Source organism: Leopardus geoffroyi, chromosome D1 (genome assembly GCF_018350155.1).
Source record: "Leopardus geoffroyi isolate Oge1 chromosome D1, O.geoffroyi_Oge1_pat1.0, whole genome shotgun sequence".
Lineage (NCBI taxonomy): Eukaryota > Metazoa > Chordata > Mammalia > Carnivora > Felidae > Leopardus > Leopardus geoffroyi.
The window spans coordinates 95,444,414-95,461,494 of NC_059329.1; the positions used below are offsets into that span (position 1 = coordinate 95,444,414).

The 17,081-nt window shown below is 37.9% G+C and overlaps 1 long non-coding RNA gene across 1 annotated transcript in view; it reads right to left on the reverse strand.

Moving 5' to 3' along the window:
• Nucleotides 1-17,081, reverse strand: part of LOC123601609 — a 271,788-nt gene that overhangs the window by 104,979 nt on the left and 149,728 nt on the right. The gene's annotated exons all lie outside the window — the stretch shown is intronic.

Consider the following 17,081-nt stretch of genomic DNA (forward strand, 5'->3'; position numbering starts at 1 on the left):
CAAGTGTTTTATGGCACTTCAATTTCCCATTCCCCTCTGACATTTGGAGGGAAAATGGAACACACAGCAAGACCTTTGAACAAGAAGTAATAGCCGTTAAATTGAAACACGATACAAGGTTTTCCTAACCATGAGTTCATAATACGCGTATTCGTGGAAAGTGATGTGCTTGTTGCCTACAGCAAAACCAGATGCTCTGTTTTCAGTTGATCAATGTTGCTATGGGGTTGTAGTTCAATGTGTGAACTCACAGAAGAGAATAAAAAGGACAGTGTGATAAGTCTATATCTTCAGAGGTCACACAATAATTGTTATGAGTAAAAATGCAGTGAGTTTTAGATTCCACGTGGTGGAATATACCATGGAATAATGTAAAAATAATTATACTCATAAACTGAGACTTGGGCTTGGATCCTGACTTCAAGGCTTCCTGGATATTTGAAGTTAGGTGAGAAGAACAGCTATCACCTACCAAAATGGTGCCACTTAAATAAAATAATGTACCGCACAGTACCTGCTCAATAGAGGTTATTCACTGAAGAAAAATGTGAAATGGGCATTGTAATATTATGTTTAAATACCATAGTTATGTTTTGCATAGAGAGAAGGTATTCGTCTGTAGGGGCTCCCATAACAAAATACAACAGACGAGTGGCTTAAATGACAGAAACTCATTTTCCCACAGTTCTGGAGGCTGGAAATTCAAGATCAAGCTGCCAGAAGGTTTGGTTTTCCCTGAGGCCTCTCTCCTTGGCTTGCAGATGCTATCTTCTTGCTGTGTCCTCACATGGCCGCCCCTCTCTGCATTTGTAGCTCTGGTGTCTTTCTCATCATGTAAAAACCACCAGTCTTTTTTTTTTTTTTTAATGTTTATTTTTGAGAGAGAGACAGACAGAGACAGAGAGAGAGAGAGAGACAGAGCACAAGTTGGGGAGGGGCAGAGAGAGAGGGAGACACAGAATCCAAAACAGGCTCCAGATTCTGAGCTGTCAGCACAGAGCCTGACATGGGGCTCGAACCCACTAACCTGAGCCAAAGTTGGTCGCCCAACCAACTGAGCCACCCAGGCTCCCCAAAAGCCACCAGTCTTCACTGGAGTAGGGTCCCACCCTTAGGACCTCATTTAACCTTAACCACCTCCTTCAAGGCCCTATCTCCACATAAATATATGTTGGGGTTACAGCTTCAACATGTGAATTTGTGAGGACACAATTTCATCCATAAGAGAGGTGTTATAAATACTGTTTAATATAATATTCTAAATACCACTTTAAAATTAAAACTCAAGTCTAGCCCGTCTCTGAAAAATAGTAAAGCATTTTTTTGCCCTACCCTATAGAGATTTCTGCAAAGTCACTATCACTTTTAGTTTCTGAGACACATGGATGTCATCTCTCGGATGGACCCTGACTGTGAACCATTATAGAAGAAGGTAAGTTGACCAGACACCCTCTTCCTACAGGTAGGATCCTCATCATTCCCTCTTGTAACGCTTTGGGACTAAACTAAGAATTGAAGGACAGAGAGATGTTGAGTAATAAGTTCAGATGCAGGGAACATGTGAACAAAATTACCAGAACCAGCTTCCATAGTGACCTACTGGGTGAGCTGGTGGTCATTCTGGGTCTCCTCCACTCTAATTCTTCTCTTATTCTCTACAGATGGGGAATAACCCTATTCCCTAGAGGACAGATATAGAATTATGTAGCTGGTTTTATAGAAATGTAACTTTTTAACCCCATCCTCTCCCTTGTCTAAAATCAATTGCACTTATAGCTGCCAAAGTAAGCACTTTCCAATGCCATCTACATCATCCCACTTTTTCCTACCAAAAACAAATAATCAATCAAGACCCTATTAGGGTTCTCTCTTATTTTTTCTGCTAAATTTTTCTTAATTTATCAGGATGTCCTTTGAAATCTTTCCTCAGATGCTTCCAACCACATCATCAACATCATTTCTTACTCCCCCACTCAAATCTCCCCTACCAGGAGAGAGTCCATTTTCAGACATTACCACAGAGCACTAAGTTTGGGCACAAGCATACATTAAGCCAGAGCTTTGCTTGCTCAGGGACCTTGCCTTTTCTCCTTTGATTCCCTCCTTGCACCTAGGATAGGGCCTAGTACATAAAAGGTAAACAAAAGATAAGTGATAAAGAAGGGAATGCCTCTAATTTCCTTTTCACCTAGTTAAAACACGACTAGTTCACCTAACTGATCACCTTTTGACTGTATGGACTCCATTTCCTTTCTTTTCTTTTTTGGAGGAAAAATGTAGTCAGTTTTATTCTTCTTAAAGCACAAAATAGAGTCTTTAGTTGTACAAACGTCACTAGGTACAGTCTTGCCAACCGGTCCCAGCTAGGAAGGGGCTGGTTAGCGGCTAGACCCGCCCCCCCCCCCCAAGAAGTCTCTTTAAAATACTAACATTCAAGTTAATAGTCTCAGGGCAAAGGTGGTGGTGCACCTGGCAGGGCCCCCACCTCAAGTCAGGGTGTGGCCCCCATTTTCATATTTTGGTTAGACCCTGGTCACAAGCTGTTATTGACGAGTTGCTCTGAGAATGTCATTTCATTAGAAAGCCATTTATTAGCAATATTCCAAGTCACCCAAAAAGTAGAATGAGCGTTTGTGCATAGTACACTCAAAGTTATTTTTAATCAACAAATTGAAACTATATTTCACTCATTTTCATAGCCTATACTACCACTAATTTCTGAAGTTTTAAGCAAAGCCAATAGAGACAGCAGTTTATTAAACAATGTGTTAAAGTGCTTACTTTGTGCAGGAATTGGACTGAGGACTACCCATAATCCCTACAAAAATCTTTGAGGAAAACTGAACTTAAACCAGTTTACCCACTATCCCAAGGCCACAGAGTAGGCCATGGAGTCAGGATTCAAATGTAAACCACTGTGACTCCAGACACTCACATGTATCCCTTTATGTGTTGGCACCTTTAAAATTAGATTGTCTACTTATTCCTGTGCCAAAGAAAGATCTTGCAAGATGTTTCTCCTTCACACATTCTATAAGGAAAGAAATCGATAGGCAGAGATAGACTTACATCCTTTCTCCCTGAACACAGATAACTTTGAAGGAGAAAGAGAATCCTATTTAATGAAGTCAACTTGGTTTGGTCTAAATTGGAAAGGATGCAAAGAGGTCATCTAGGTGAGCCCCCTGCCACCAAATAAAAACATACCTTAAACACTCAAGATTAATTATTGATCATCTTTAGACTATTTTGCCTCTATAACCAGTGTCAGGAGAGCCAGTAAAATACCAATACACAGGCGTCCATATCCTTTATATGGGTTAATGTGGAACTGCCTTAGTATATTAGCAATTTTTGCAGAATTCTCTAGCATTCTTTCAATTAAAGAAGACATGTGGTTATGTGGAGCTTTTTTGCTGTTTGGGTCTCTTTCTTTAAATCCAGCTTAATATTTTTCAAGTCATTAATTACAGATCCTTTCAATCTTTGCCCTGGTGAGAGGAAAAGATTAAAAACCACATGTGCACACCACAGGAGACACTTTCAAGAAACTGCAAAGTTTACTCTTCAAGAAAGACCTAGAGAATAAAAGGAATTTTTTTAAAATACATCTGAAACCAAGAGCTCTGATTGGAAGTCTGGTTGGATGTGATTACAGGGAGTTTACGATTCCAGAAATGAGTTTTAATCCTGTTGGACAAGGCAGACGGGAGCACACATTTGCTGATTTTATATGTGGATCATCTCATTGCTTGCATTTTCATTTAAAAGTTACAGTATATTTCCTTTTTGGAACAAGTTGAATTTTTGAGGGAAATAGAAGATATTCTGAGTTTTGAGACCCTTTATTAATAGCTCCAGGGAATACCTAGCTGCTGGAAAACTGAAGTGGTATCACAAGGAGTAAAAATGTCTCTTTACAGATTGTGTGTGTGTATGTGTATGTGTGTGTGTGTGTTAGTTTCGTTGAATTTTTATTTCTTTCATATATGAATACAAACTGTCAGAATGAAGCATAAAGTCAAGAAGGGAAAAAAACCTTTCATATTACTAAGTCCTGGGGTTGCACATTGAGTTAAGCTCATTTAGAAAGATAAACTTTCAGGATGTCACATACGTCCCCATCAAGGCACATCCAAAGATCGGGACTTTAGTTGAAAAAGATTTCAAGTACAAAGCCCAGGCAGGAGGTGCTTCAAGAATGGGAGAAACTGGTATATTCATTCTCCACAAAATGCCAAGCTGACGTTTTCAGTAGTACACGTTTGGAAAGGGAAACAAAAAACCAGGAACAAACAAACAAAATATGAGTTTACCTTGTGACTTTTGCATGGCCCTTTGCCATATGATTTTGTGGTCCCTCCCACTTACAGGTGCAGTGATCTTCCCCACCCTTGTCTTTGGGATTTCTTATGTAATTTGCTTTAACTAAAGGAAAGTTAGCAGATGCTACACAAGCAGAGGCTTGAAATGTGCTCATAGGGGTGGGCTTTCACCCTTGTACCTCTGCCACCACCATGAAAGCATGTCCCAGGTGGGTCACCAGATCCAGAGGATTATTGGCACAAGGAGCATATCTGACCTGAACCCACGATCTGGAGCAGAGTATAGGTGCCCCCAAAAGACATCAGTAGAACGACTCTGGCTGGCACACAAGCATGTGCGAGAGAAAAAATTATGGCGATTTAAGCCACCGAATTTTGTTGTTGTTTGTTATACTGCATTTTGTGTGATAATGGACTAGTAGACATTTTTAACTTGTTTTTGTTCAAAGATTTCTTTGAGATGAAAGCTGTGACTTTCTTCCTAGGAAAAGCACATGCATAAATTTAAAATTTTGTGTGCAATTTCAGAATATTCATTGGCCTCCTACTTGTCCAAGAGACCTGCCCAATAAAAATGCTTGATTATATGTCTAAATAAAATGTCTGAGCAAAATGGCAGTTCCATTCAGAATGATATTCAGAAGAGAAAGAATGCATCTGTTTTGGTTTGCAGGTGACTTTTAACAATGTCTTTAAGTGTGTTCTCTTCTCCCCTAGCACCTACATTCAATCTGTGAACAAGACCTACTGGTAGCACTTCAAAAGCATATTGTGAAACTGCACTATTCTCTACTCCATGACTATTATCCTAGTTCAAGCCACCACCATCTTTCACCAAGATCACTGCAAAGATAGCCTCCTAACTGGCTTCTTTCCCCTCTTGTGCCCCACCACAATCTATTCTTTACCCAACAGCCCAAGTCTTTCCAAAATTTCCCTTAGCTATATTTTGTGGGTTTTATTTTTTTTTTAATGTTTTTTTATTTATTTTTTGAAGGAGAGAGAGAGAGACAGAGCATGAGCGGGGGAGGAGCAGAGAGAAAGGGAGACACAGAATTCGAAGCAGGCTCTAGGCTCTATGCTTTGAGCACAGAGCCCAACGCGGGTCTCGAACCCACGAACCGTGAGATCATGACCTGAGCCGAAGTCAGAGGCTCAACCGACTGAGCCACCCAGGCGCCCCTATATTTTGTTATTCTAATTCAGAGGCTGCTATGCACTTATGTCAAGATATCACTTTAAAATTCACTTAAGATTGGGGCGCCTGGGTGGCTCAGTCGGTTGAGCCTCCGACTTCGGCTCAGGTCATGATCTCACAGCTCGCGAGTTCGAGCCCTGTGTCGGCCTCTGGTGTCGACAGCTTGGAGCCTGGAGCCTGGAGTCTGCTTTGGATTCTGTGTCTCCCTCTCTTTCTGCACCTAACCCACTCACATTCTGTCTCTGTCTCTCTCAAAAATAAATAAACATTTAAAAAATTGTAAAATTCACTTAAGAAGTGAAGTTATATTCTTCCCAGCATGCACAATAGGAAAAAGGCCTAATGCTTTTATAAAATAGGTTACCCATCTATTTATTTACGTGCCTAGCATAGTTCATATAAAAATAAATAAGACATTTAGTAAGAAATCCTATAGAATGGAATGGTTCATGAATCCAGGAATGCATGCCAAAATTTTTTTTGAAACACTATAAATGAAAGGAAATTTAGCAAAATCTATATACAATGAATGCACAACCTAATAGTAATTGAGCAAAGCCACTAATGTGTTGCTAGTTCAGAAACTCAAACCTACAAAGCCATGGCACATATCTGGGATTCCCACCAATTTGCAAAGTTTGTTAACCAAGAAAAAATTAGAAAATAATTTTTATAGCATAATCTGTATACATTTCTGATTACAGAGGACTTACCAATAGACACAGTTTACAAATGTATAAAATACATTGAAAAAAATCAATTCTCTTGACACCTGCAAGTCTCATTCTTCTAGAAGCAATGCCTTGATAAATGTTTCTCTTCCTTGTTGGGCATTCCATTTTTGGAAATCAAAGGAGGTAATAAAACTATCTGGATTGGATTTTAGGGAAACCATTGATGATTTATAAATCACAGGAATTCAGGAAGATAATAAGTCATTATGCAATTTTATAAGTTAAATTATCCAACCAACAAAGAAATAGAAGACATGATATTATCAGATATTTCCTATAATTTAGGAAGGCAGATTTCTAAAGTTTCAAAGCAAAAATATCTGATCCTATGGTCAGAAGCCCTCAAAAGGAAGAATTTCTCAGATGAGAGAATATATAAAATGAACATCTCGCTCTGCAGTAGTTATGGATGTACAGGGAACTCTTTGATAATCTCAGAACTACACAGTGCTTCTGGTGATGATCACATAAAGTGTCACTTGCTCAAGTCAAAGCCCAAGAATTTTCCTTGAACCTTTTATTGTCCTACCTATAGCATATATATGCTTTAGTCTTGCACATAAAACTTTATGTCAATATTTTGGCACTATTAATAATAAAGACCATCCTGCTATCTTTGTACATGGCTTTCAAAAATATGAGCCTATTAAAAACGCTGAAGACAAAAGACAGTACTTTTATATTTATTATTTATTTTGCATTAATATGTATATATACTTAAATAAATAATATAATAACTACTCATCTACTCGAGGAAGGTGGTGTAATGGTAATGGACAACATAAAAGAAGTTCAACAAATGTTTATTTCACACCTGCTCTGTGCCAGACACTTTGGTGTTATAGCAATAGGGGATATGGCAATAGGGGATACCAGAAAATGCAGGGTGTCACAATCTAGTAAGAGGACCTATTTCAATATAGATGGTCAAGACAGACCTTTCTGATGAGTAAAGTTTCAACTGATACCTGAATGAGAATAGAAACAAATTACAAGAAGAGTAATCAGCAAATACAAAGTCTAGGGAGTAAAACTGGGCATGTAGTAAAAACAGTTTAATACCATAAACAGCTGGAGCATAGTAAGTATAGGGTAGAAATAAATGAAATAAAGTTTGAGAGCCAGGTAGAGCTAGCTCTTATGGAACTGTCCAAAGTAACGAATTTGAAATGTATTCCAAAGGCATGGGAAGCCACTAGGTGATTTCAAGCAAGAAAGTGAGTGACATGACCTGACTTCCATTTTGGAGAGAGATTTTCATTTCTATGGCTGCACAAAACACTGACTGCAGGGGGGCAGTGAGGCTGTGGTAAGTGGACCAAGTCAAGAGGTCACTAAAATAAATCAGAAGATAAAGATAGTTTAAATTACCTTGGTAGTGACAAAAATGAAAAATGTCAACAGATTCTACAAGTGATTTGAAGATACCTCCATCAGGTCTAAATGATAGTTTAGATTATGGGGTGTGAGGAAAAGAAAAAAAACTGAAGAATAATGCCAAGCTTTTTGGTAACAATAACAGCAAATGATAACCAATCAAATAAAATGGAAGTATGTGGGCCAAAACTGGTGTAGGTAAGCAAATTAAAGAATGAGGGAAGAAATTATTTATTTACAGTGGAATGGCAACTAATAAATTTTTCAGGAATGACACTTAAAAATCATCATTTGGCAACCAACATGGTAATAATTTAGCAAAAAGCACCAATAGATGCTATGACTTATGGGTAAAATTTGGATATTTACATAGTCTCATAGTACCTTGGGAAGAGTCACTTTAGAATAGGGAAGTGATCAAAGTTAATATCACTTATAACCAGACAAACTGAAATTGTATGCAACCAGATAGGATGTAGTGAAAAAATCACATTGATATCCATGCCAAAATTGCATGACCACAATCATAGCCAAATTATGGAAAGAGCCCAAATGTCCATCAACTGATAAATGGATAAAGATGTGGTTTATATATACAATGGAATACTACTTAGCAATGAGAAAGAATGAAATCCTGCCATTGGCAGCTACGTGGACGGAACTAGAGGGTATTAGGCTAAGTGAAATAAGTCAGAGATAGACAGATATCATGTTTTCACTCATATGTGGAACTTGAGAAACTTAACAGAGGACCATGGGGGAAGGGAAGGGGGAAAAAGAGTTTCAAACAGAGAGGGAGGCAAACCATAAGAGACTCTTGAATGCAGAGAACAAACTGAGGGTTGATGGTGGGATGGGGGAGTGGGGAAATGGGCACTGAGGAGGGCATTTGTTGGGATGAGCACTGGGTACTGTACAGAAGCAATGAATACACCCCAAAACCAAGAGCACACTGTATGTATACATTGTATGTTAGCTAACTTGACCATATATATATATATATATATATATATATATATACACACATATATATATGTATATATATGTTTATATATATAATATATAAACATTTAAAAATAAAAAATTTAATTAAATTTAAAAATCATGAGGAAGCATCAGAAAAAATCAAAAAGAAAAATACAAAATAACTGGCTTGTAATTTTTTTTAATATCAAGGTTATTAAAGCTAAGAAAAAGAAAACTAAAGATTCTTTTCCAAATTAAAAGAGACTATCAAAGAATTATGACAAATAAATAAAACACATGGTTTGGGAATGGATCCTAAGAACATTATTGGGATAACTGGCAAACTTGAATGAGTTCTGTGGATTAGGAGGTAGTAATTATTCATGTCAATTTCCTGATTTTGATAATTGCACTAAGGCTAGATAAGAGAAAGTCCTTGCTTGTGGTAATTACACACTAAAGTAGTAAAGGGTGTTGAGGCATCATGGGGGCAACTTCCTCTCAAATGGTTCAGAAAAAAAGTTTTTGAACTACTCTTGCAATCTTTCTGAAACTTTGAAAGCATTTTTTTTAAATAGCAAAAACAGCCCAATTATTACGCTATTGTTATTTTGCTTTCAGTTTTTGTTTTCGTTTTGTAGAGACTGATCTTTGAATTGAATTGAGAAATAAAGGGTAAGATAAATGAAAAGATAGTAAGAGTCTCTGGGCCAGAATGAACTAGACAAAAAATACTAAAACCCAAATACATTCAAAGAGTTATAGTCTGAAATCTCTGAAAATTCACAGCAAATTGAAAAGATGTCAGATTACTGGTGATGAAATCCACTCTCCCACCCCATTGTGGATTTGGAAAGTCCAAACCCGATACTTATCCCAGCAACATTATGAAATAGGTTATTAAAGACATGGCTTGAAGCATTTTGAAATGACCAGTGATCATGTGGAACCAAGTGAACTAACTAACAACATGTCATGGTTCCCTTTCCTGGCCTCTTCTTTAGACAGGTGATTTTAGGTTGAGAGGTCATGGCTCTGTTGCAGTTTCTCTACTCACTGAGGACACAACTTATGTTTTCTTCATCATGTACTATCAGAGACTAACACCCTGCAGGACATGGTAGGTGCTCAACAATATTATTAATGAAAGAAGGGGAGGGCGATAAGGTAGGAAACAAGGAAGGAAGGAAGAAAAGAGGGAGGGAGAGAGGAAAGGAGGAGGAAGGGATGGAGTTGGAAAGGCATGGCATTTTAAAAAGTATTCAGTAGTTTATTTAGACTAATCAGTAAATAAGCAAACACCCATACTGAAAACATTCCATTCCATAAATAATGCCAGTCTATTCAAGAGCTAGCATATTTATCTTCTGATGCATTCAAGGTCCTTCTGTCGACCCTAATTCTCCTACAAGCTGCCAGTCTTCCCTATTCAATACTTTGAAAGTATAATGTAGCATCCAGCTCTACTTTTACTTCTACTGATCCTTTTCAGCACATGGGATTTCAGCCTTCAGCTCCATGATTCTACAAAAATTGTTCTCATGGGACACAATGATACTCTAATTTCCACATGCAAAAGTATTTTTTGAACCCACTCCCATATAAAGCAGGCTTCTAAGATCGTTCCTAACTACAGTGTTGTAACTTTTAGCTCTTTTCATCATATGTGTGCCCGTGTTTAAGGAACACTTCTTTATAGCATGGGAGAAGTTCTCATTAATAGTGTTTATTCCAGTTTCTAATCTCAGAGCAATTTAGCTTTTCAGAGAACTTTTAAAATACATTCTGCATGTGCCATATGATTTAAGAGACTTTGATATATATATATATATATATATATATATATATATATATATATATCATATATCATATATCATATATATCATATATATCATATATATAACTAACGGTGTGATCTGATTAACCCTGTCCCATAATACAAGACTATGACAATGTTTAGATCAAAGGAAAGTGATCTTTACAAATGTAAACTTAATCTATGGAGCTCTGAACCAAGGGGTATTATTGAAGTAAATTTCTCAGCAAGTTTAAAGTTGCTAATGAGTAACCTTTAAGATAAGGAGAGATTGCAGAGTCCATTGCAGAGGCTGGGATTTTTTAATGGTCTCAGTTACCACATGGAAGGCAGAGGTAATCACCATCTTAATCCCTTATAATCTATTGTAGCTAGAACTCTCAGCATACAAAATAGAAATTCTTTGTTCAGATAGAGCCCAATTAACTGTACATATATATGGTGTGCATATGTATTTGTGCACATAATACACAACAGAACCCTGATAAGAAGATACAAAAAATAGATAAAAGCGAATAGAAAAGAACTAAAATTATGTATCTAAACCTTTCACTGAAGAAAAAGGAATAGGCCTGTCCATTTGAGTAACATCCTTACTGTAACACTGTGTTAAAAAAAAATCCCATTACAGTTCCAACTCTTTTTCTAATGGTTAATTTTATAATATGTACTATAACTAGAGTTTTTGGTGAAAAAATATGTAATTGATTAGCTTTTCCATTTGGAAAAGGGTCCAGAGTCCAAGGTCCTAGTTCAGGCTGTGCCCTTGACTCATCATAAGACTTCAAGTGCCAGTATGTAAAGAAGAGCTCTGAAGCCACACAGCCCTGGGTTTGAGTTACCAGATTGGAATGTCCTCACCAGTTGTATAAGTTTAGTTAGTTATGTAAATTATGAGTTTATTTTGTATCTGCAAAAGGGGAAACTCATTGCAAGAACTGTAATAGAGACTAAAATTCCCTAGGTATTATAAGAACCCAATAAATAGAACTTCTTTCTTCATTAACCAGCCAAGGGTTTTAGTTTCCACATCTATAAGATGAACATAATAATTATTGGCCAACCTATCTTAAAGGGTTGTTGAGGGGATAAAATGAGATTACATATGTAAAAGTACTTTGAAAAGTGAAAAATAACCACAAAGATTAGGGTAGTACGCTATCCTATTACTCGTTATTGACACATATAGAGATGCCAGTAATAGATGAGATGCCAAGAATAGATGAAAACTAAAGATTAAATAAATCATTTGTATTTTTTTTATAATTAGCCACTCCTATTTATGAGGATTATATAATAATGGTGTCTAAGTTTTTTAAAATCTGCATAATAAACAAAGTATTAAGTCTTTACACTGTCATTTTTCAGAAGTATGACAGTAGAGGAGGTCACTTAAATGCCCATTCTGTATTAGGCAATATTCTAGATTCATTATAGATAGCTCATTTGGCCCTCCTAATACCCAAAGATGCATTATTGCTTCTGCACCTTCATTCTTCCTTGGCAATCATATGGATAAGAGCTATGTACAGATATCACTGAACATGATATATAATAAGCATTCCATAAACCACAAACACTATAGTTATTAGTACCATAATGTACCATAAGGGAAGGGGGATTTCATTTCTTCTGTAGATGAGAAAGTCCAGACCAAGGAAGAGAAATGGTTGCATATAGTTCTAAGACCAGCCAGGCTCATATGCCATCTAATGACCCTTTACACTCAGATTATACATTTATTATTTGCTCTTTTGAAAACCATTCCAAAGGCCAGAAAATCTGGATTCCACATGAAGATTAATAAGGGCATGTTAAAACTTTTTTTTTTAATCTACAACCTCGATACCTCAAAAAGAAATTCTGGAGTCAAAACTGAGTTTTCCTTTACTAGTCCTCGTTCAAAATGATGTACTCAAAGAAAGCCCTGGAATAAAATCAAGCGATAGCCTTCCTGGGCAATGTGATCTACTATCAAACTGTCAGTACCACTATCACTTTCAAGTGTTTCCTAGAAACCTTTCATGGTATGGTTTTAAGTCAGAGTTTCCCAGTGAGTTTGCAAATACAAGATTTGGTAAGTACAAATAAAGCTGAGGTCATTAATCTTAAAAGACCATAAGGGTCAGACAAGGCAGCTTCCACTGATTTAGCAGTTTCCCTGACCTTCCCAGAAGCCCCCTACCCTCTAATCATAGCAGCTTAACTGGACTTGCCAGGAGTCCCTCCTCCATATAGTGGCCAGACTCAAGTTGTTTGTCAAACTTCCTCAAAAGCTCCCATGAGTTTCCCCATGCCAGTGCTTTGGAGTGAAGTTGTTAGTGAAGCTTCTCCAGTCCTCTTCCTATAACCTTCACTCCCCAGCTCCTCATACATTTGCATACATGCTCATTCCATATTAAAACATTCACTTCTCTTTGTAGTGGTTCTGTTTTTCTGACCAAACCAGCCTGTTCCAGCTACTCTCAGAAACGCATTTTGAAACAAGCCACTTCAGCTTCTCTTTCTCTACCCATTTGTATAGATCACTCTCTTCTTTTAAAATATGCAGGCACTTTTGCCATTTTCACGAGTAAATCCTATTTCATTTTAGACAGCAGTCATTAGGTGTTGGCTGTAAGAGACTTTAAGTCATTCATTTAACAAATATTTATTCAGTTCCTACTCTTTACCACATTCTGGGGAAGCAATAATGGGACATGACCTACCCTCATGGAACTTACAGTTTAGTAGGAAAAACTGACATGAATTAAAGAGTTAGACAGAAAACTGTAAAATTTCAATTCTGGCAAGTGTTGGGAAGAAATTCACTGTGCTCTGTCAGTCCATAAAGGGAGGCTTGCCTACTTGGAGTCCTCAGGGATTTCCCTGAGTAATGAAAATGTTAGAAAGTAAAACCAGAGGCAAGGGTATGGCTTTCAGAAAGTACAGAAACTGTAATACACTTTGGTAGAAGGCCAGGGTGCAGAGAACGGTAAGTAGAAAGAACTACAGTGTATGTTGTTAGAGCAAGATGGTGGTGGTGGGCAGAGTGCAGATGTTGATGGTGTGAGGTAAGAAGTTACCAGACCAGGCAAGTCAGTGTAAGCCTGGCAGTATTTTAATTCTAAAAGCAGTAGAGAGTCACTGAATGTTTTTAGGAAGAATACTTCCATGATGAAATTCACATATTTAAATTTTTTTTCTTGGTTCAACATTTTATTTTTATTGAAAAAAGTACATTTAAAATTGAGTTGAATGGGGCACCTGGGTGGCTCAGTCAGTTAAGCATCCAACTTCAGCTCAGATCATGATCTCATGGTCAATGGTTTCAAGCCCCATGTCAGGCTCTGTGCTGACAGCTCAGAGCCTAGAGCCTGCTTCGGACTCTGTCTCTCTCTCTCTCTCTTTCTCTCTCTCTCTCTCTCTCTCTTTCTCTACCCCTCCCCTTTCTTTTTCCCTCTCTCTCTCAAATAAATAAATAAATAAATAAACATTAAAAATGTTTTAATTGCTTTGGTGCTTGAGTCATTAATTTAAAAAAAAATAAATTCAGGAATAAAGTTTAGTGATTCATCACTTACATATAACCCCCAGTGCTCATCCCAACAAGTGTCCTCCTTAATGCCCCACACCTCTTTAGCCCCTCCCCCCACCCAATACCCTGCCAGCAACCCTCAGCTTATTCTCTACATTTTAGAATCTCTTATGGTTTGTCTCCCTCTCTGTTTTTATTTTTGTTTTCCTTCCCTTATGTTCATCTGTTTTGTATCTTACATTCCACATATGAGTGAAATCATATGACATTTGTCTTTCTCTGACTAATTTCACACAGCATAACACCCTCTCATTCCATCCATTGTTGGAAATGGCAAGATTTTATTCTTTATCATCACCAAGTACTATTACTATTCCATCATACACACACACACACACACACACACACACACACACACACACACACCACATCTTCTTTATCCACTCATCAGTCAATGGACATTTGGGCTCTTTCCATAATTTGGCTATTGTCAATAGTGCTGCTATAAACATTGGAGTGCATGTGCCCCTTCGAATCAGCACTCCTGAATCCTTTGGATAAATACCTAGTAGTGCAATTACTAGGTCATAGGGTAGTTCTATTTTTAATTTTTGAGGAATTTGCATACTGTTTTCCACAGTGGCTGGACCAGTTTGCATTCCCACCAGCAGTGCAAAAGAGTTCCTCTTTCTCTCCATCCTCACCAATATACTGTCATTGCCTGAGGTGTTAATTTTAGCCATTCTGACAGGTGTGAGGTGGTATCTGTGGTTTTTATTTGTATTTTCCTGATGATGAGTGATGCTGAGTATTTTTTCCATGTGTCTGTTAGCCATCTAGATGTCTTCTTTGGAAGAGGGTCTTTTCATGTCTTCTGTCCATTTCTTCACTGGATTATTTGGTGTTGAGATTATTTGGTATTCTTCACTGGATTATTTTTTTGGTGTTGAGTTTGATAAGTTCTTTATAGATTTTGGGTGTTAACCCTTTAGCTGATATGTCAGTTGCAAATATCTTCTCCATTCCATTGGGTTGTCTTTTAGTTTTGCTGATTGTTTCCTTTGCCGTGCAGAAACTTTATCTTGATGAGATCCCAATAGTTCCCTTTTGCTTTTGTTTCCCTTGTCTCCAGAGACATGTTGAGTAAGAAGTTGCTGTGGTTGAGGTTAAAGAGGTTTTTGCCTGCTTTCTCCTCAAGGATTTTGATGGCTTCCTGTCTTACATTTAGGTCTTTTATCCATTTTGAGTTTATTTTTGTGTATGGTGTAAGAAAGTGGTCCAGGTTCATTCTTCTGCATGTTGCTGTCCACTTTTTCCCAACACCATTTGCTGAAGAGACTATCTTTTCTCCATCGATATTCTTTCCTGCTTTGTCAAAAATTAGTTGGTCATATGTTTCTGGGTTCTCTATTCTGTTTTATTGATCTCAGCCTCTGTTCTTATGCCAGTAGCATACTGTCTTGATGATTACAGCTTTGTAATACAGCTTGAAGTCCAAAATTGTGATGCTTCCAGCTTTTTCTTTTTCAAGATTGCTTTGGCTATTTGGGGTCTTTTCTAGTTCCATACAAATTTTAGGATTGTTTGTTCTATCTCTGTGAAGATTGCTGGTGTTATTTTGATAGGGATTGCACTGAATATGTAGATTGCTTCGGGTAGTATCGACATTTTAACAATATTTGTTCTTCCAATCCATGAGCATGGAATATTTTTCTATTTTTTGTCTTCTTAAATTTCTTTCATAAGCCTTCTGTACTTTTCAGTGTATAAATTTTTCAATTCTTTGGTTAGGTTTATTCCTAGGCATTTTATGATTTTTGGTACAATTGTAAAAAGGATCAATTCCTTGATTTCTCTTTATGCTGCTTCATTATTGGTGTATAGAAATGCAACTGATTTCTGTACATTGATTTTATATCCTGCGACTTTGCTGATTTCATGGATCAGTTCTAGAAGTTTTCCAGTGGAATCTTTTGGGTTTTCCAGACAGAGTATAATGTCATGTGTGAAGAGTGAAAGTTTGAATTCCTCCTTGCCAACTTGGATGCCTTTTACTTCTTTGTGTTGTCTGATTGCTGAGGTAAGGACTTCCAACACTATGTTGAATAATAGTGATGAGAGTGGACATCCCTATAGTGTTCCTGACGTTAGGGGGAAAGCTAAAATTAAAAAATAAAAAATTAAATAAAAAAATAAAAATAAAAATAATTTTTTTCTTTTTCTGTATCTAAGAATGAGGAAGAAAAGAAAGGGGAAAAAAAACAATTTAAGCAAAATAAGAAGCAAATAAGTGAACCAGCAAACAGAATGAAGCCCAAAGGAAGTTACATCTAGTTTCCCCCAGAACTGAAACTAGGAAGTTTCTATAGTCCATACATGAAGCTGGTGGAGTGATTTGTGCTGGCCTTCTAGGGGATGTGCTTAGAGGGTGCACTTGGGCGGGGCTTGGTGTAATGCTTCCATTCTCCACTAGGTGGTGCTGCTGATCTCACTGGGGTGGATCAGGGTAGAGTGCCCATGCCAGCTCAGGAGAGGTGGAAATGACTTCACCCAGCTCCCTACTCTCTGGTGGAGGAACTTCACGCTCTCACGGATCCCTGGTCAAGTACCCCTCTTTGTCTCAGGCCTCCCCATGTCTACCTTGTCCATGTCCAAGCTGTCTGCCTGTCAGGAAACACCCCCTCCTAAGTTTTATCTCAGATAGAGTTGTGTTTCAAAACCCCATACTTCGGAGATCCCTGAAGCTTGGACCCATGCAAACTCTCTAAGGGAGGGTCTTGCTGAGCAATAGCCAGGAGCCTGCTTTCCCCAGAAAACATCCAAGCAATTGTGCTGCAGCAGAGGTTCAGAGATTATGGCAAACCACAACACAAAGCTGGCGCCAGGTTTTACCACACTCTGGTGTCTTTGTCCTAATACCAGCAAATGTGGCTACTCTCCAGGGTCTGCTGGGACCTTAGCCTGTGGGGAGGCCATATGGTCTCTACCAAATGCTCTTCAAGCAGGGGAATGGCTTCTCCCCATGTGGCACATGGACCCTTCAGACCCCACTGCCTGCTCCTGGGGATTTGCCCTGCTTCCTCACCAGAGCACTGCCAGGCACTGGGCTCCGAAACTTGAGACTCTGTACCCCACTGTTTATAGCAAC